Source organism: Taudactylus pleione, unplaced genomic scaffold (genome assembly GCF_031769625.1).
Source record: "Taudactylus pleione unplaced genomic scaffold, aTauple2 ptg000374l, whole genome shotgun sequence".
Lineage (NCBI taxonomy): Eukaryota > Metazoa > Chordata > Amphibia > Anura > Myobatrachidae > Taudactylus > Taudactylus pleione.
Genome location: NW_028284775.1, coordinates 716,752 through 739,182, shown reverse-complemented (window position 1 = coordinate 739,182; position 22,431 = coordinate 716,752). Strand labels below are relative to the sequence as shown.

At 48.3% G+C, this 22,431-nt stretch overlaps 1 protein-coding gene across 3 annotated transcripts in view; it reads left to right on the top strand.

Annotated features, from left to right (window-relative positions):
* The window catches only part of NDP (norrin cystine knot growth factor NDP), a 148,985-nt gene that overhangs the window by 125,137 nt on the left and 1,417 nt on the right, over positions 1-22,431 (top strand). The window lies entirely within an intron of this gene.

Genomic DNA, 22,431 nt, shown 5'->3' with positions numbered 1-22,431 from the left:
CAACCGGTTGTTCCACAGTCTTCTCTTCTAGAACAGCTCTGATGCTAGACCTGTGCAAGGCCATCCATTTCTTTAGCTGACGCTCAGTCTGTCCAATATGGAGCAGTCCGCATGGGCATCTGATATAATAAACCACAAAACGGCTTGAAGACATGAGAGCATGCTTGACAGAGAAAATTTTGCCTGAATGAGGATGGACGAAAGTGTTTCCCACCTCAAGGTAGCTGCACGTAATGCAGCCAGTGCATCTATAGTTCCTTGCTTTGCACAAGATAAAATGTTCTAGACACTGTGGTTTGTGTTTAGATATATCGTTGTGAACAATGATATTCTTGATATACTTACTCCTTGTATAGCATGGCAGGATAGATACATCTTTGAATCTTTGAGTGTGATATATACATATGAATAAATATAAGGAAAAAAAAATACATATATATATAAAATTTTATATATATATTTCTCTTTCATCCACTAGGGAACACTGGAAGCTAGTACACTTGGGTATAGAGGCGTGGATAGTTGGAGCTGGCACTTTAAATAATTTAGAAGTGTGAAGCTCCTCCCCCTCTATTCCCCACCAGCTCTCAGTTTAGAAAAATGTGCCTAAGGAACTGGTCACTAAAGCTGTGCTCCAGCAGTATACTTTAAAAAATTTTTTTTTTTCTTTCTTTATATCTAAGAAGATTATCTATCTAATTAGGGACTCTTCGCCACCTCTCTAAAGGAGTGGGTCCGGGTCCCTGGCACCCTGACTCAGAGTCAGGCAAGAGTGCACAGGGCTTCTGTTAAAAGCACCTGATAGCTCCTCACCGCCGCAGCACCTGTCACGGAATGTGTGTCTATAACGGGAGCAAGGGAGCGCCGTGAGTATGAAACCCAGCTGCGTGTCCCCTCCTCCCATCCCCCCCTCTACCCGACGCCGACAGGGAGCCGCGCTCCAGCTTTGCTCTCACTACTCCCCACCCTCCCACTGGTTCAGACTTCGGGAAAGGCAGCGCGGCATAGGACTTAATACAAGGGGCCATCTTGGCACTGGGGAAGAATGGGGCCGGAGCTTGACAATGCGGGCTATCTCCCTGTACGGCAACAGGCAGCTGTAACACAGTGATGCTGCTGATTCTTCTGACACACACTATCTACCTGCATCTCTACTCCCTATAGGCTGAGTACCAGCGCCATTTTTATAGAAGGCTGCACTTGATTCTCCTGGCACCTGGCATCCCTTCTACAACAAGATCCTTTCAAAGGGCTGTAAGTATGGGGTGTTATAATTGGCTGGTGTGTGCAGGGAATAGAGTAATTAGGGAAGGGAGTGGTGTGAATCCCCCCTCTGTCTCCCATTAGCCTTCTGATTTCTCTGTATATTTTCTGATCTGTGTGAGTGGGCTGTATGTCTCTACCATGACAGGCAGGGCCACCAAAGCTCCTCAGAAGATGTTTGTTTGCTCAAAGTGCAATAACAAACAAACACAGACAAATCCTACTGGCTCCACACTATGTGATGCTTGTACAGTAGTAGATCCGCCTGTTACTATAACAGCATCGCCAACTACCTCGCCTACTCCTCCGTGGGCCTCTGACCTAGCGGGAATTATGGTGGAATTAACATCAGAGTTGACCGAGTCTCGTCGGTCACAATCCCCCTGGGAGACAGGATTGGCCAAATCAATGGAAAGCCTGGTACATATTATGGGTTCCACTAGTAGCATGCCCTCTACTTCCTATCAAAAGCCGTCATGAAAATGTCCACTACCGACTGTATTCCAGTCGGATGATATGGACGAGACACACCTCTCACAGGAGGAAAATAAGGAGGGTGAATTAGACTAAGTTTTGGAAGATGTGTCCACACTGCAAGATTTAGAATCTGGTTCTCAGGGGGTGGAGCCATTAATCCTGGCAGTCATACAGGTCCTTAATTTACCTGAGAACATAGTACCTGAAACTCAGGAGTTTGATTTTTTTGGTAAACAGCAAAAGAGGTCTGTTGTTTTTCCAGATTCCACGACGCTTCGCCTCCAGCTATCCATTTCCATCATCTATGATGGAAAAGTGGGAAACACCTCCAGTAGATATCTGTTTCTTGCCTATCAAAGAAAACGACACTGGTGCTATGTACGTCACTCAAGGACAGTTCAGAGTGTAGTAAGCTGGAAACAACACTACGATCTGTGTAAACTGCAGCGGGAACTCAACTCAGACCAACGGTTGTTAGCACCTGGGTTAACAAGGCTGTAGCCTGCTGGGCGGAGCAGTTGATAACGGGTCTGGACTACGGTACCTCCAGAGCAGAGCTACAACTACTAGCAGAGCACATCTGTGAATCAGCAGTTTACCTGGGTGAGGCTTCCAAGGATATCAGCCAGGTCAGTGCACATATATCCAATTCCGCTATTGCAGCCCGCAGAGCTCTCTGACTGCGCTCTTGGCAGGTGGACGCGGAATCCAAGTGGCCGGTTGAAGGTCTGCAGTTCACTAGTAATATGCTTTTTGGTCCAGAACTGGACAAATGGATATCCCAAGCCACAGGGGGTAAGTCTACTTTCCTCCCTTCAACTGCCCCGACACCCAGGAGGACTTACACTGGTTCCACATTTCAGTCCTTTCGTGGTAGACCCAGGGGTGCTTCCACGCAGGCTAGAGGTCACCCACAGACAGTCGCACGTCGACAGGAACAAAAGCCAGTTTAAAAACAGGTGGCATGACGGTCTCCCATCCCGCCTGGGATCTCCTACAGTAGGAGCTCGCTTAAAGACTTTTCAACAGGTTTGGAACCAGACCCCTTTGGATCCGTGGATTTGCAGATTACTCTCCGTAGGGTACAGGATAGATTTTGAAGTTTCACCTCCAAATCGTTTCTTCACTACGGGTCTGCCGCTGTCAGCAGACAAGGCTAAGTATCTGATGGTTTATCGCTTCAAGATGGAGTCGATTCAATCAGTCATTGCGAGCTTGGAACCGGCAGAGTTTCTAAATTCTCTGGATATAAAGGATGAAGTATCTACATGTTCCAATTTGGGAACCGCATCAAGCTTTACCGCGTTTTGCGATTTTGCACTATCACTATCAGTTTTGGGCATGGCCGTTCGGTTTATCCTCAGCATCCCGTGTCTTCACCAAGGTCATGTCTGTCATGATTGCACACCTTCGGACATCAGGTGTAACCATAATTCCTTACTTAGATGACCTGTTGATCAAGGCCCCATTGGAATCTTTTCTCTTGGACCACGCCTTACTAACACACAACACTCTTGACGCACCACGGCTGGATGATCAATTAAAGAAAATCCAACCTAATTCCGTCTTAGAGACTCCAGTATCTGGAGATGATCCTGGATATGAGGTTACAGTGGGTGTTCCTACTGGAAGACAAAGCCCAGGACATTCGGCTACTAGTTCAGCTAGTTCTCAGGCTGAAGAAGGTGTCTTTACTTTTTTGTCTTCGTCTCTTGGGAAAGATGGTAGCTGCCTTCGAGGCACTACAATTCGGATGATTCCTGTGTGTTCCAGCTGGACCTCCTAACTCATAGGTCAGGGTCTCACTTACTACTACATCGGATGATCCAGTTGGCCCCGACAACCAGGGTGTCTCTCCTCTGGTGGATTCAACCCAACAACCTCTTGGCGGGTTGAAGATTCAGAGTGTGGGATTAGATAATCGTGACGACAGACGCCAGTCTCCGAGGTTGGGGAGTGGTTGTCCTAGACTGTCAGTTTCAGGTAAAGATGGTGGCCCATAAATGTGTTAGAACTCAGAGCAATTTACAATGCTCTGCTCGAAGCTGCATACTTACTAAGGTCTCAACCGGTGAGGGTACAGTCAGACAACGTCGCTTATATCAATCAACAGGACGGAATTCGAAGTTGTATGGCGATGCGAGAAGTTACACAGATTCTCCGGTGGGCAGAGAGTCAGTCAGTGATCCTGTTGGTGGTGTTCATCCCGGGTGTGGACAACTGGTAAGCAGATTATCTCAGTCACCAGGATCTCCACCCCTGGGAATAGATGCTTCACCCAGATGTATTCCAAGCCTTGGTCCATCGTTGCGTCGGCCTCAGGTGGACCTCATGGCATCTCGATTAAACCATCAGCTACCAAGATACATGTCCAGAACTCTGGATCTGGCTGCAAAGGCAGTGGATGTGCTAACTGTTCCATGGAGTTGTTTCTTGAACCTTCAGACTCTCTTAGCAGATGACCCGTGGCCCCTTCCACTTCGTCCGGACCTACTGCAATAGGATCCCTCCGTACACCCCAAACTAGCGCAACTGCGTTTAACGGGGTGGCTGTTGAGGCTGCTATCTTGAGATGCAAAGGCATCCCAGACTCTGTTATACCCACTATGCTTAGCACCAGAAAACTGGTTATGGCTGCGCATCACCTTTTGGCGGTCTTATGTAGCATGGTGTGACAGTCGGGACCTTAAGTCCAGGATTTTCATTTATCTAGGCTATTGCTTTTTCTTCAAATGGGGCCAGATGCTAATCTCCATTTAGGGTCCTTAAAAGTGCATATATCTGCCCTTTCTATTTTCTGTCAACGCAAATTGTCCCACATACCTGAGATGCAGACTTTTCTTCTGGAAGTGTTGCGGGTGCAGCCACCTTTTTGTTCCACCTACAGCTCCCTGGGACCTGAATTTGGTACTTATGTTTCTTCAGTCTTCCATGTTTGAGCCGCTTGATGAAGTAGATATCAAGATTTTGCCTTGAAAGACGGTTCTTCTCCTGGCATTGGCTTCAGCCCATCGGGTTTCGGAGTTGGGGGCCCTGTCTTGTAAGCCCCCGTACCTTATCTTTCATGATGATAGGGCAGAGCTCAGGATGCAAGCCTGCTTTCCTTCCTAAATCCAGCCTACTGTGTGCCTTCCTTGGTTGAGGACTCTGGAGTGTCCTCGACTCTGGATGTGGTTAGAGCTCTCCATGTCTCTGTGGCTCGGACAGAGACATTCCATAAGTCTGATTTGCTTTTTGTTTTGTATGATGCTATTCGGAGGGGTTGGCCAGCGTCAAAACAAACGTTGGCGAGATGGTTTCGACTGGCTATACGTCAGGCTTATGTCAACAGCGATAGGCAACCTCCTCCGTCTAATTCAGCGCTCTGTGGGTACATCATGGGTGACACGTCGGGGTGCCACCACCATGCAACTGTGCTGTGCTGTGCTGCTACTTGGTCCTCGGTACATACCTTTGTGAAGTTTTATAGGTTTAACACGTTTGCGGCTTCTGCTTCACAATTTGGTTGCCTTGTTCTGCAGGCTCCTCAGAGCGCTCCCGCCCATGGGAAAAACTTTAGGACAGCCTTGGTGTACTAGCTTCCAGTGTCCCATAGTGGATGAAATAGAAAATGGGATTTTGGTACTTACCGGTAAATCCTTTTCTCTGATTCCACAGGGGACACTGGACGCCCACCCAGCGCTCTTCGCCTGCCTGTCATTCTGTGTGTTGTGTAGTTCTGTTTGTTGTGTGACCTTCTCTTTACTCCTGTTGTTCTCCATCTCCTCTTCATTTTTTGAACTGAGGCTGGTGGGGAATAGAGGGGGAGGAGCTTCACACTTCTAAATTATTTAAAGTGCCAGCTCCAATTAGCCACGCCTCTATACCCCAGTGTACCAGCTTCCAGTGTCCCATAGTGGATGAAAGAGAAAAGGATTTACCGGTAAGTACCAAAATCCCATTTTATATATATATATATATATATATATATATACATACACACACACTAGGGTGCGCCAGGTACTACACCTTTAAATATGTCTAATGACTGCAATAATACCTCTTTCATAATATTCATTTTACCCTTTTAGTAATATACCCAGTGGAGAAGATTTGTGATCAAATCTTGACACAGAGACCTTTCTTCCAGAGTTAACCTAATTACGCAATTACTATAAAAAATCCTTTAAGCATTTTAATATTTTCAAACATCTATAAAATCAAATCTGCCTTATAAGAAGAAAATTTGGCCTTATGTGGTTGCATGTTATAGACTTGCTATCCTCCCCCCTTAGGGGTATGAGCTCATGGACACCAAGTTTTCAACCTCTGGGTCACAGTAGCCTTGTCCATCCAACGCGTTTTGTCTCTAGTGACTTCCTCGAGGGTGTCTCATTAATTTCAATTTAACAAAAATATTTTTCAAAAAACATGCTATCAGTAAATATAAAATCAGCTTTACAAAGGGATGCAGGGCCGCAACTAGGGGGGGACTGGAGGTGCACGTGCACCGGGTGAGCCGCTGTACCTGGTGCCAGTGACCTCCAGCCCGGCGCTGCAGAGAGGCTCCAAGCCGGACGTCCGCTGGTAATATTTATTACCAGCGGGCGCCCGGCTCCTTCTCTGCAGTGACGCGGTGTAGCCGGAGCCGGAGGCTGGAGTTCTCTCCCGAACTCCAGCTTCCGGCTCTCCCCACGGGCACTATGGGAGAGACGTCATGACATCTCCCCCATAGTTCCAAGGACCAGCCGGCGGACTGGACGCGACGCTGGATGCAGGAGCGGGGTTCAAGGTAAGTATTTTTTTTTTTAATAAGCTGCACTACAGGGGCAGTATTATGGGGGCAGGGGCATTACCACAGGGGCATTACTATGGGGGCATAGGCAATAAGGGGCATTACTAATGGGGCATGAGCACTACAGGGGCATTACTATTGGGGCATGGGCACTACAGGGGCATTACTGTGGGGGCATGAGCACTACAGGGGCATTACTGTAAGGGCACTACAGGGATATTACTATGGGGGCATGGGCAATACAGGGGCATTACTATGAGAGCATGGGCACTACAGGGGCATTACTATGAAAGCATGGGCACTACAGGGGCATTAATATGGGAGCATGGGCACTACAGGGGCATTACTGTATGGTGGGCACTACAGGGGCATTACTATGGGGGTATTAACATATGGGCATTACTATGGGGGCATTACAATATGGGCACTACTGCAGGGGGAATTACGTGGGGGGTGCCAAATTACTGTCTTGCCCCTGGTGACAAAAATCCTAGTTTCGGCCCTGAGGGATGTATAAATAAATCAATAATGTTTCATAGACAGTAAACATACAATCTTGTAATATAATTATGAAAAAGTATATCTATAATTAATACAAAACATAATATAAATAAGATCCAGTTACTATAACATTTACAATAAGTGGCAGAATTCATCAATAAAAGGACTCCACATGGTTTTCATAATTAACTCACTTTTATAGTGGCTTTCAGGTCACTTAATTTTGATCCAATGTGTTTTCCACATTTTTTTCTCATATCAATGCCTCCAGAATCTAGTGTTAATATTGTCTCCGTGTTACATATAATTTTACATATAAATAATTTTACACACTTTAACTTTTAAAACTTACTTATTGAAGGTTTCTGAGACCATAATACAGGGCCAATATTAATTAGATTCTGGAGACGAAAGAAAATAAAGTCTGAAATGTTGAAGTACAGTAGATACAAGGTCTTTGGACCCTTTTGTGCTATATGCGTCTACTTTGGAGTGCCGTCGCCTACTCCATGATCTATGAGTGTGTGTAATATAAATATATATTTATATATATATAGACCATATAATGTCCGTTCCTGATAATGAACTCAGGGCCTGATTCAGACTCGCTCGCAAGCGCTTGAGCGCTCGCGAGTCGATGGTGTGGTCTGCGCATGCACAGCGGCCGCACTGCACATGCGTAAGCCCTGGAGCGAGAGAGAAATTATATCGCTCTGTGGCTCACTACAAAAGGGGCGGCTGTCGATGTTGATCGACAGCTCGTCCCGTTTTATAGGCGTGGCAGGGGGGGTGGCTTCACAAACTGAGGCATTCCCATGCGAAAGCCTGCCTTTGGTGGGCGACCCCACTGACATCACCAGTGATGTCAGTGGGAGAGCTTCTGGCTCTATTAGAGCCAGAAGCTCTCTGGGGCTTGCGGCCACGAGACCCTACCACAAGGATCTCGTCGCAAGCCCCAATGGTCGCGATGGTCTCGACCATCGCGACCATCATCCCGCACAAAAAAAAAACGCCCTGCTTCAGAGCGAGCGCTCTTTCAGAGCGTCTGTCTCTGAATCAGGCCCTCAGTGCTGAGTGGATAGATATCTCATGATTATGCTTATATAAAAAAAAAATTGCCACATACTGTATGAAATAAATAAATTATGATTGTTCCATTCATTTGATCCTCTTATCTTTGTTTCCACTGTTAATGTGAATGATATAGGTGGTACACTCTTTTCCATGTGACATACCCTAATTTGTCATAGAACACAATTTCCTTGAACATTTTTTTCCATTGATGAAGCTTCCGCATAAAAATATAAAATACATTATCTAAATATGAAAAAACTATATAGTTTCAACATAATTGTTTTTCAGCAGAGTCAATAGTAATATCTAGCATTAATAAAAGCAAAGAGGGTTTCACTATAAAAAAACGTTCAGAATTGAACTTGCTTTGTACAGTAATCTGTATGTGCACAAGAACATTGAATAGTAGACACCAGGTGGTTCCTTTCTTATTCCCATCATTTATTTTTCTGAATTATAGATTGAAAAGCTATGATTTTTGTAACTGCGTTTTTTGATAAATCAAGCTGTGAATTTCCTTGTTTAAACTTACATTTTTCTGTTAAGCTTTGGCGACAAGGTATCCTCATTTTGCCTAATGCTTAAGTAAATATTCTTAGACTCAAATGAAATGGCAAAGTGTTATTATATGAAAAATTTGGGAGTTCAACAAAATGTAATAGTGGTAATATCTTGCAATAACAGAGCTTTATTGAAATTGCCCATGGGTTTATTAAAAGTTAGTCGCATAAAAAAAAAACACATTTCCAATTATAATCTCGGCATTGTGTAGCGGAGGTGGGGCCAAAATGATGTGATCGCGTGGCCACGCCCCTGCTCCGTCCCTACTGCTGGTTAATATCCCCAGCCACGCCCCCTATGCTGCGACCCCCCCCCCCAAGCCGACCAGGCTGCCTCCTCCCTCCTTTTGGGGACAGCCAAAATGTCGGCAAGCATGGTTCCATTTAGCTAAAAATAAATTTAATAGATTAAAATGTTTTAAAATGGAAAAAGAACATTGACCAGTGAAAAAATGTTTTATTCACAGATTAAAGTTTTATTTCATTGATTTTTTTCTGTTCATCTTCCTAAAATGGTGATAACAGAACAAGGCAATTCCTGGCAAATCTTACAGGAGTCAGAGTTTATAGTCGTACGTTTGGCAAAATTGACCCTATATGTATATAATTATCTCTGTATTGTATAGGGATTTTTGTATTGTTTAGAGATCCTGTATTTCTCTGTATTGTATAAATGTTATGAGAATGTACACTATTGTATATTGGTATTTAAGGAATTTTGTGTGTTATAGAAATTACTTGAATGCTCTGTATTTTATATAGGTTCCTAGAATGGTCCATAAGTCACTGCCATGTTGTCTGCATTGTATATATTATATTGGTCAGTATAAAGCTTAATGAATTGTATATTGCAGTGGTTTCCAAGCTTTTTCAGTTCAGGGTGCCCTTAGGGTCTCAGCATTTTTTTCACGGCACCCCTGGGCCATGTGGGGGAATCATATAGCAGTGAGGTGAGGTGAGGTTCTATTGGAGCTTCGGACACTAACACAATGTGGGTCATCCGGTAGAAAATCTTTACTTGTTTTTGCTCACATCCCATAGAAGTGTGAGTAGAAACAAGCTAGGTTTTCCTTCTGTAATATTTGGACATGGTTGCGCTTCTATTTATCCATGTTGCTTATGATCAGCAGCCCTCCAGGACTTGTTTTGCTATCACAAGAGCAGAAAATAAATTATTTGATTTGGGACTGGAACAATAATGGCATCCCTGAGAGTGCATGATGCCACCCCAGGGTGTCTTGGCACCCAGTTTGGGAACCGCTAGTATATTGGATCAGTGCTTGAAGTGGGGTATGGAAATTTTAATTGAACCCCCCCTCCACAAGCTTTGGGGATTTTGATAATAAGATTCAGCCTCTGCTTCCATCTCAAACCCTGCACCTCTCACTGTGTACTACCCTCTCCCACCCCCTGCATCTCACACTGCCTACTTCCTTGCTTCCACACCCTGTACCCCACACTACCTACTCCCCGCTCCTGCACCCCACACTACCTACTCCCCTCTTCCACATCCTGCACCCCACACTAATTGCTTCCCTATCTAACATCCTGCACCCCACACTATATACTTCCCTCTCTAACATCCTGCACCTCACACTACATGCTTCCCTCTCTAACATCCTGCACCTCACACTACATGCTTCCCTCTCACATCCTGCACCCCACACTACATGCTTCCCTCTCACATCCTGCACCCCACACTACATGCTTCCCTCTCACATCCTGCACCCCGCACTATATACTTCCCTCTCTAACATCCTGTACCCCACACTACATGCTTCCCTCTCTAACATCCTGCACCCCACACTATATACTTCCCTCTCTAACATCCTGCACCCCACACTACATGCTTCCCTCTCTAACATCCTGCACCCCACACTATATACTTCCCTCTCTAACATCCTGCACCCCACACTACATGCTTCCCTCTCACATTCTGCACCCCACACTACATGCTTCCCTCTCACATCCTGCACCCCACACTACATGCTTCCCTCTCTCACATCCTGCACCCCACACTACATGCTTCCCTCTCACATCCTGCACCCCACACTACATGCTTCCCTCTCTCACATCCTGCACCCCACACTACATGCTTCCCTCTCACATCCTGCACCCCACACTACATGCTTCCCTCTCTCACATCCTGCACCCCACACTACATGCTTCCCTCTCACATCCTGCACCCCACACTACATGCTTCCCTCTCACATCCTGCACCCCACACTACATGCTTCCCTCTCTCACATCCTGCACCCCACACTACATACTTCCCTCTCTAACATCCTGCACTCCACACTACATGCTTCCCTCTCTCACACCCTGCACCCCACACTACATGCTTCCCTCTCTCACATCCTGCACCCCACACTACATGCTTCCCTCTCACATCCTGCACCCCACACTACATGCTTCCCTCTCTCACATCCTGCACCCCACACTACATGCTTCCCTCTCACATTCTGCACCCCACACTACATGCTTCCCTCTCTCACATCCTGCACCCCACACTACATGCTTCCCTCTCTCACATCCTGCACCCCACACTACATGCTTCCCTCTCACATCCTGCACCCCACACTACATGCTTCCCTCTCTCACATCCTGCACCCCACACTACATGCTTCCCTCTCTCACATCCTGCACTCCACACTACATGCTTCCCTCTCTCACACCCTGCACCCCACACTACATGCTTCCCTCTCTCACACCCTGCACCCCACACTACATGCTTCCCTCTCACACCCTGCACCCCACACTACATGCTTCCCTCTCTCACACCCTGCACCCCACACTACATGCTTCCCTCTCTCACACCCTGCACCCCACACTACATGCTTCCCTCTCACATCCTGCACCCCACACTACGTGCTTCCCTCTCACATCCTGCACCCCACACTACATGCTTCCCTCTCTCACATCCTGCACCCCACACTACATGCTTCCCTCTCTCACACCCTGCACCCCACACTACATGCTTCCCTCTCTCACACCCTGCACCCCACACTACATGCTTCCCTCTCTCACACCCTGCACCCCACACTACATGCTTCCCTCTCACATCCTGCACCCCACACTACGTGCTTCCCTCTCACATCCTGCACCCCACACTACGTGCTTCCCTCTCTCACATCCTGCACCCCACACTACATGCTTCTCTCTCACATCCTGCACCCCACACTATATACTTCCCTCTCTAACATCCTGCACCCCACACTACATGCTTCCCTCTCACATCCTGCACCCCACACTATATACTTCCCTCTCTAACATCCTGCACCCCACACTACATGCTTCCCTCTCTAACATCCTGCACCCCACACTATATACTTCCCTCTCTAACATCCTGCACCCCACACTACATGCTTCCCTCTCACATCCTGCACCCCACACTACATGCTTCCCTCTCACATCCTGCACCCCACACTACATGCTTCCCTCTCACACCCTGCACCCCACACTACATGCTTCCCTCTCTCACACCCTGCACCCCACACTACATGCTTCCCTCTCTCACACCCAGCACCCCACACTACATGCTTCTCTCTCTCACACCCTGCACCCCACACTACATGCTTCCCTCTCTCACACCCTGCACCCAACATTACCTACTCCCCACTCCCACATCCTGCACCCCACACTACCTAGCCTGAGGGAGCTGCAATTTAGTCAAAGTGTAGGAGGGACTTGTTAAACCATCACACAACACAGCTGTGATCCACTTACACAGAGATAGGACATTGACATTCATAGTACAAAGGGGGGAGGGATCTGTACTGTGCTGGGCCAAAGAGCTTACAGTCTGTTACACTCAGTGACTTGCTGAGACATGTACACACATATACTGTATAAATCTGAAGATCCCCACAGCTGCTATTCTTCTACTGCAGCAAGAGATCATGATAAACAAAGATGAATTGTTCTGCATAGGCATAACAGGAGAAAGGAGTTTGTACTCATGAAGCCTCTAATCACTGCAGTTCTCCTCCCCCCGTGAGGAGCCAGGCACGGGTGATACTTACCTGACCTCAGGCTGCTCTGGTAGTAGAATATTAATGTATGAAGGAGCCCAGACATGTGGGCAGGTCCTGGTCCATCACCCTGCTTCTCTTCATGCTGCATAGAGAGTCAGCCCTGGCTGAGTGTGGGCAGAGCACATGGCCACTGAGTTACTGCGTTTAGCCTGCACTCTGCTTTCTTGGCCAGGGAGGAGCCTGCACAGGAGTGTTCCATACAGCCATGGAACACTCCTTACAGCCATGAATACAGCCCCCTCCCCCCATCCCCTGCATATCACACTAAGGGGTTTATTTATCAAGCGGTGAAAAACTTAGTGAAGTGGACCAGTGGAGAATTTGCCCATGGCAACCAATCAACTCCTACCTATTATTTTATAGACTGTACTTAATAAATGTTACTTCAAAGTTGATTGGTTGCCATGGGCAAATTCTCCACTGGTCAGCTTCACTAAGTTTTTCACTGCTTGATAAATAAACCCCTAAATACTCCCCTCTCTGACCCCCTGTACCTGTCCAAGTCCGGAGTCAGCGCTGACAGTCTAGTGCAGCTTCTCCTCCCCTTCTCCAGCAGGCGATGGAGCTCCGCTGGCAGATCTGCATCCTCCTTCCAGGCTATAGACTTGGTGCTGGCTTTGAACCAATCACGGCACGGAACAGCAGCCAATCAGATGCAGCCCCGTGGCTGCTTCTGATTGGATGCCGGTCCGCAAGCCATGATTGGCCAATGGCCAGCACCAAATTAAAATGACCACAGCAGATAATTTTTGATTCGGGCGCCGCTCCGTGATTGGTTCACGACCGGCGCCGGGTTTGTAATACTGTGGCTGCATCTGTCATGGTGCCGGGAATCATCCTCACCTCCATGCTAGATCAGGCCAGAGCTGCTTGGAGAGGTGTCCCCAGCGGGACACATCTCCACATTATGCTGCAGCTGCTCTTTAGCTCCCAGCGCCGTTGGAACACTGGCTGAAATAGCGGTATAGCATACCGCTGTATACCGGCTCACTTCGAGCCCTGTATTGGATACTATATTGCTCTCTGTATTCCATATACGTCAGTAGGATGCTCCATAGAGTATGAAGTAGTAACATACATTGTATATACAGTAGGTGCACTAGAATAATTTCTGTATTGTATATCAGTCACTAGAATACTCTCTGGCAGTGGCGTAACTACCGTGAGTGCAGGGGGTGCGGCTGCTATGGGGCCCGGACCAACCCGGGGCCCGGCCTTCCCCCTGCACCTACGGTGCCAGGCCGCTGTCCGCTGCCCTTCCCTCCGCACCCTCCTCAAACCCCTCTACTGCACTTACCTGCTCCGGGAGCTGCATGGAGAAGGAGCGCCGCTGATCGGCGCTCCACCTCCATTGGCGTAACTACGGAGGGTGCAAGGGGTGCGGTCGCACCCCTGCACCCTCCATTTGCCGGGCGCCCGCTGAGTGTGTTACCAGCGGGCGCCCGGCTCCTATCCTCCTGGCGGTAGCCGGAGGACGGAGCTCCCTCCGTCTTCCTGGTCCCGCAGTGCACTATGGGAGTGACGTAATGACGTCACTCCCATAGTGCCGAGGAGCGGACGCCGGGGATGGACGGCAGCAGCACTGGAGCGGGGATAAGGTAAGTTGTTTGTTTGTTTTGTTTTGTGTGTGTGCGCGCTCGGTGGGGGCCATCACTACTGGGGGCAACTACAGGGACCTACTACTGGGGGCAACTACAGGGGCTCACTACTGGGGGCAACTACAGGGGCCTACTACTGGGGGTAACTACAGGGGCCTCACTACTGGGGGCAACTACAGGGGCTCACTACTGGGGCAACTACAGGGGCCTTCTACTGGGGGTAACTACAGGGGCCTCACTACTGGGGGTAACTACAGGGGCCTCACTACTGGGGGTAACTACAGGGGCCTCACTACTGGGGGCAACTACAGGGGCCTACTACTGGGGGCAACTACAGGGGCCTACTACTGGGGGCAACTACAGGGGCTCACTACTGGGGGCAACTACAGGGGCCTCACTACTGGGGGCAACTACAGGGGCCTACTACTGGGGGTAACTACAGGGGCCTCACTACTGGGGGTAACTACAGGGGCTCACTACTGGGGGCAACTACAGGGACCTACTACTGGGGGCAACTACAGGGGCCTCACTACTGGGGGCAACTACAGGGGCCTACTACTGGGGATAACTACAGGGGCCTCACTACTGGGGGTAACTACAGGGGCCTCACTACTGAGGGTAACTACAGGGGCCTCACTACTGGGGGCAACTACAGGGTGCTCACTACTGGGGGTAACTACAGGGGCCTCACTACTGGGGGTAACTACAGGGGCCTCACTACTGGGGGCAACTACAAGGTTGCTCACTACTGGGGCAACTACAGGGGCCTCACTACTGGGGGCAACTACAGGGGCCTCACTACTGGGGGCAACTACAGGGGACTCACTACTGGGGGGCAACTACAAGGGGCCTCACTACTGGGGGCAACTACCGGGGCCTCACTACTGGATGTACTGCATAGGGGGACCATTACTGGGGAGCACTACATTAAATAAAAGGAACTGCATAAGGGGGACGGCGGCAGCTGGGGCTGGCATAGGTGCTGGGGGTGGTACATTTTAGTTTGGGGGGGCACCAACATTTATCTTGCCTCCGGGCACCTGGGATGAAGTTACGCCACTGGCGGGGGGGGCCTCAGACCAGGGGGGGGGGCAAGAGCGGGATGAGTTTGAGGGCCGCGGGCTGAGGGGGGGGCCTATAAAAATTTTTGCTATGGGGCCCCTGTAGGTATAGTTACGCCCCTGCTCTCTGGATTACATTTCAGTCACTAGGATGCATAATCTAATAAATATTATCACTGCTGTATGTATTTTGACTCTGCATTCATGTTTTTTAGTTGAGCGCTGCGGTGTGTGTGTATCTGTCTCTGTCAATGTGTGTGTTTATATGTATCTATGTCAGTATTGTGTAGTGTGCAAGCTAAGGGAGAGGGGTTATTTTGATTGTGCAGTATTAATGCTGGGGGTATCGTTGCTTGTCTCAGACAACGATCAGAAGATCGTTGTCTGACCATTCTGCATGTGCTGGATCGAGCATCCAGCACATGCAGTAACCCCCCCACTACTGTTGATCGCTGGCCCCTATAGTAAACAGGTTAACATGGTCGATATCGATGGTAGGTGTATGTTGCAGGCTTATTCTGGTTAGACGTTTTTGTCATTGGGTCTGTAACCAATTATTTGGAAACCCCCCTTTCAAAATCCTGCGTTTGCCACTGCTCTGTATTCTGTATAGGTCACTAGAATGCTCTGTGTATTGTATGGGTCACTAGAATAGTGTTTGCATTAAATAGCCATCAGATGTGTCTGATATGTGTCTTTGACTATAACTCTTTGGCATAATTTTTTGTCTATTTAATTCTCTATATAAATCTACACCAGACAGACAATGAGCCTGATTCAGAGATGGCCACTAATGCGATCACAGCTGCGATTTCGTATGGACACAGCTGTTACAATATGATAACCGTTGCAAAGCTTACCCAAACATAGGGAGGCCCACTGCTGGTTTCTCCTCTGCGCCCGATGTTGCGTACCAGTGTAAATATCTGTAACAATGAGGCACATCGACCAGCGGCAGGTCTGACCTGTCTCAAATACAGCAGCTCTCTTGACACACAGAGAGCTCTCATGCTGCGTAGGAGATCGCAATGACTAATTTATGCACGCCCATGAAACAGTGTTTAAATGGTCAGATACATCTGCGTTTTTCTAACCACCTCCCCGTTACCTCCTATAAATGACGACTACCTGTCACTCACTTTGTGAATGGGTTCTCTGTGCATTGGAATTGCAAAACAATCGCAGCATATGCGCAGTGCAACTTTGATGCATGCGCAATAGCAAAAAAATTGCTCATTCTGCACAAAAGCGCCATTGTATACATCTCTGAATCAGGTCCAATGTCTGCACAGTTTTCTTCATTCCTGTCCCCGGGAGGCTTGCCTGCCTTTCCGGGGGAGCCAGGAGCGGCACTTGATTTTCAGGAGGCTCCCGACCAAATCGGGAGGGAAGGCAAGTATGTCCTAAGGGGGTCATTCAGACTCGCTTGCGAGCGCAGGACGCTCGCAAGCGGGTCGATGGTGCCGAATTGCGCATGCTCACGACGGAGGGAGCTCCGTCGTGCGCATGCGCGAGACCCAAATAACAATGGCCAAGCCGTCGTTATGGGTCTCGCACCAAAGGGGGCGTGCTGTCGATGGTGAGTGACAGCACGCCCCCTTTGGTGGGCGTGCCGGGGGCGTGGCTGCCCATGGGAACGCCTACCGTCTGAGTCCTGCCCCACTGACATCACTAGTGATGTCAGTAGGAGTGATTTTGGCTCTGATAGAGCCAAAATCACTCCAGGGCTTGCGGTCACCGAGACCCTATCGCAGGGTCTCGTCGCAAGCCCGATGGTCACGATGGTCTTGACCATCGCGACCATCATCATGGACGCTCGCTATAGCTGTGGGTGGTAACCCACAGCTATGCGAGCGTCCATGAGGCAGCTCCATGTTGAGGGAGGAGGGCCCTGATTCAGAGCGAGCGCTCTGGTCAGAGCGTCCGGCTCTGAATCAGGCCATAAGTTCCTATACTGGCAGCAGCATTCACAATGGAATCCTGGTAATCTCTAATTGTTTTGTGCTGTTCAGTGACTCAGCAAAGGATGTTCAACATTTGTAGGAAAAAGAACAAAATGCAATTTCATTACAGATTTGTGTATTGCAAGGGAACTCTGGGCCTGATTCAGACCCGGTCGCAAGCGCTGAGCGCTCACAACCGGGTCGATGGTGGCCCAGAGCGCATGCGCACGACGGAGCCAGCAACGTCGTGCGCATGCACGAGACCCGGATAGCGACGGGCAAGCCATCGCTCCGGGTCTCACACCAAGGGGGGCATGCTGTCGATGTTGAGTGACAGCACGCCCCCTTTGGTGGGCGGGCCGGGGGGGGGTGGCTGCCCAGACGGAGGCGTTCCCATGGGAACGCCTACCATCTGTGGCCGGCCCCACTGACATCACAAGTGATGTCAGTGGGAGAGCTTTCGGCTCTGTTTGAGCCGAAAGCTCTCTGGGGCTTGCGACAACGATACCCTACCACAAGGGTCTTGTCGCAAGCCCGATGGTCGCGATGGTCTTGACCATCGCGACCATCTTCCTGGTCGTTCGCTATAGCTGTGGGTGGTTACCCACAGCTATGCGAGTGGCCAGGAGGCCGCTCTAAAAAAACAGAAGGCCGGCCCTGATTCAGAGCGAGCGCTCTGTAAGAGCGTCCGGCTCTGAATCAGGCCCTCAGCACGGTAGCACCTTTGATAATGTTGTAATTAGGTTGTGCAGCCCATCCTCCTCTTTTTTCCCATGTATGTGTGCATTTAAGGGTCTCGTCGCAAGCTCGATGGTCACGATGGTCTTGACCATCGCAACCATCTTCCTGGCCGCTCGCTATAGCTGTGGGTGGTCACCCACAGCTATGCAAGCGGCTAGGAGGCCGTTCTAAAAAAAGAAAAAGACCGTCCCTGATTCAGAGCGAGCGCTCTGTCAGAGCGACCGGCTCTGAATCAGGGCCTGTGTCCTCTCAATATGCTGATTACTCAGATTACTTCTTTGTATTGTAAAGTTATGGTCTGGAAAACAAATGTTTGGTTTTCAGTTTAATTAGACACTTTACTGTGAGTTCATGTATATATTTGACCTGATTCATAGGAGCAAACAAAGGGCCTGATTCAGACCCACTCGCGAGCGGCTGTCCGCTCGCAAGTGGGTCGATGTTCTGCACTGAGCATGCGCACGACGGAGGGAGCTCCGTCGTGCGCATGCGCCAGACGCGACGAGCGAAGGAAAGTCCTTCGCTCGTTGTGTCTGATCAAAGGGGGCGTGCTGTCGATGTTGATTGACAGCACGCCCCCTTTGGTAGGCGTACCGGGGGCGTGCCTCCCGTCAGAAGCCGGCCCACTGACATCACTAGTGATGTCAGTGGGAGTGATTTTGGCTCTGATAGAGCCAAAATCACTCCGGAGCTTGCGGTTGAAAACCTCAACCGCAGGCTCCGGCTCGCAGTTTCGATGGTCGCGATGGTCACGACCATCGCGGCCATCAAACTGCACGCTCGTATAGCCTGTGGGTGGTGACCCACAGCTATATGAGCGTCCAGGAGGACGCTCCATTTTCATGGAGGGCGGCCCTCATTCAGAGCGTGCGCTCTGCTCAGAGCGTACGGCTCTGAATGAGGGCCAAAGAGCAATTTACTCCTGGAACAAACCATTTTGCAATGCAAGGGGTGCAAAAACATTGTTTTCTTGCATGCAGGAAAAATAGTCTACTTTTGCATGTAGTGACAAATACTGGGCAGCTTTGTTGTAACATTGAAATAAGAATTACCCCCTTCCCTGCTGAGGGTTTTCTCACCCTTGTGCTGAGGTAATTAGTTCACATTTGTGCTTGTCACATTCTAACATCACTCACTGATTTTTTTATGTGATACCAAGACAAATTATACCTTGTTTTCTATCAGAAGACTTTGGGCTCTATTTACTACAGTCTTCATTTAAAATGCAGTTGTACGGATATATTTCCGACTAAATTCACATTTCGAATTTAGGAAATATCACAGGGATTTATCGAAAATCCCTTGCAGGGACAGAGCTTGCGATAAAGCTCTGGCCCTGCAAATTCTGTCTGCACACTCCTCCCTGTATTTTTTTGGAAAAATACAGGCAGACTGTGTCCCGCTGCTGGCTACCACACCTCCCCCCACTGCGACCCCCCTCCTCCGTGAACCCACCCCCTCTGGGGCTCCAGTCAGCTAGTCTCCCATCCTGCACTGTGACCCCCCGCCCCTGTTCTATGTAGCAGCTGCCCAGGGTCACAGTGCAGGAGCTGGGAGATCAGCTGACCAGAGCACCGATCACCAGTCCCTCGATGCAGGAAAGTGTGTTTTTGTTTTTTTAAACTTTTTTTTTTTTTTCAGTGATCAGCTTGTGGTCTATTTAGACCACACAGCTGATCACTGGGGCCTGGCTATGTTCTGCCTGTTAGAGCAGAGCAGTAGTTGTGGGAACAAGGGAAAACCCTGGATAACGCCATGTCCAGGTGGCGTTATCGCAATGCTTCCCCCGGTATTTTATAACATTTTATTTTTCGTTAATCTGGCCAGATCACATTTCCTATTACAATTATGGGAAATGCGATCTGCTTACTAAAAATATGTGATAATTAGGGTTTAGAGTAGAATTTTATGAATTCTAATCCAATTGCCCTTTAGTAAATTTATATGAAACTTTAATAATGTGAAAAGGGTGTGAAAACACTTTATTTTAGTAAAATGTTAATAAATAGAGCCCTTAGTATTTTCAGAAAATACCATTGGTCATTTTACCATAATTGCTGACTCTCCCGCAATGGCTGGGAGGCTCGCAACCCCCCGCAAGAGAGGGCAAGTCTCCTGGTCCAGCAGAGGGGGAATTATTCCCCAGACACAGAGAGATGCAACACAGTTCAGATCATACATACCGACTTTTTACAAAATATCTCTGGAGAGGAGATGCTGCTCTTAGCTTCGGGTTAGGAGGCCAGACTGTAGCTGTTATAAATTACGCTTTATGTGTAATTTAGCCCGGCTCCCTTCTTGGGGACCCGCAAATTTCCCGTATAATCTCCCCATCCTGCCCACTTCACTAGGAAGTGGGTGGGATACAGGAGATTTGCTTATTCTTTCGGGGTGTGGGGGACTACCCGAGAAATCAAGAGCCTCCTGCAACTTTCAGGAGAGTAGGGAAGTATGGTTCAGATGCAATCTAGCAACAATATTTATTCCGCAATCTGGTGTAATAATTGGAACGTTCTCACCTAGAGTTGAGTATCACTAGTGAATCAACTCTCCCTCTGAACTTGGGTAAAGTCAGGTATGATGAGAACTGCCGGCTCCCTGCGGTAAGTGTAAGTGACTCCGAATGCAAAGTTACTGGCAGGACAATCTGTTTTTTGCTATATGCGGTTTCCTCAAATTCCTCCTTTTTCTGTTCACTGATATCTTTTACTTCTTACCTTCAGCGGCTGTGTGTAATCCTACTGCTAAGTCCTGTAGCTGTCTTCTTCCCTCTCACATTAATGTGCAGAGGTCACCCAGCACCTCCTTGTCCAGCTCTGCCTCACCTATAACCGTCACTAACTGTCCTCTATGTAACTGTCACTGCAGGCTGTGCATGTGTCCTAGATGAGCCTGGGGAAATGTGAGGCAGTAGTTCATAATGTCTGCAGGGGTCTGAGCAGCGCCCAATAACTACTAGTGGGCCATATAATTTGAATGTGGGGACTCTCCATATACAAAAAAATTTATGTTTCCCATAGCGTTGGCCAATGTCTGGTGTTCACCAGGAAATGAGTACTAAAGGGCCTCAACATTTGAAAGAGGGGACCCTTCCTTCTAAAATGGTTGCCCCTTAATTATTTGTATCCAGGTTGGGGAAGATTTTCTATAGTGGAGGGGTTAATGTCTAATTCTCAGTATGATCACCAAACAATAGCTTGTATGTGGACACACTGTTTGAAACAAACTTCTAGGTGGTGGAGTTGGGACGTTAGAGTGATTTGAAGTCCTCCCTCCCACCATTTTCAATCTTTATTTCTTATGCCCGGTACACACTAGACGATATCTTGTCCAATCTGACCAGATCGGACGAGATATCGGGCACATTGTCTAGAGTGTACCCTCAATGTCACTGACTATGTGTGGTCAGCAACATCGCCCGCATACATGCAGGTCCGACAAGCAATATTGTCAGCGGAGGCCATGCATGGCCATAGCTGCAGGCAACGGCAAGTTTATACATACTTGCTGATGCCAGCACCCCGCCGGGTCCCGTCACGCACAATGTCGGTTCACACTAGACATCATCTAGTCTGTCCTGCCCATTATTCTTTTTTTCAAAAGTGATGTCTGTGCGAGCGCCGACATTTTTTTGCCCCTCGCAGAGGAGGATGATTAGAGCTCGTCCACTGCAGTCTTACTGTATATCCGGAGAACGAGCCCCACTCATCCTCCGCAGCAATGGGGTTAAGCTAGGACACATCCCTTCCCAACTATAAATCTCTCTGCACATTTTAAATCTGCCCCCCCCCGAAGTGCTACATTTCTTTGCTCCTTTTTATTATTTGCTCCTAACTGTGAACCTGGCACATTGTGTGGTACTTTCTACCACCCATTCTACCAGACAGAGCACCTCAGCTACTGTATCAACATCACATGGCCAATAGAATTATCGTACAATCATGTTACTTTGTCAGAAGTACCATAAATATTAGCCTTTACACCATTTACAATGAAATGTTTTTTAAAAATTACATGCAGAACAAAAGACGTAATACAGAGCATTTGGTCAGTATTTACATATTCCATTCCAGAGACCAAAATAAAATATCGCAGGTCACAGCTTTATGAACTGCTCCAAAGATGTTATTTCAAACTCAGGTCAAGTTCTCTGTAGTAAATCAGAAGGCACCACTGAGGGTACAGGTATGCTGAGGAGGAAATGCCAAGTGTAATGTATAACTGTATGACAGGAAATAAATCACAATTCCATATTCTTACTTAGTACAAAACAAAAAACCATGCGCTAGAGGAAGCAACCAGTTTTCATAGTATAGCCTCAAGTCACACATTCAAGACTGGAATTTGTGGACACAAACTGCGTAAGGAGTATAGCGAACCCCAGGTACAGAGGACTTAAAGGTGT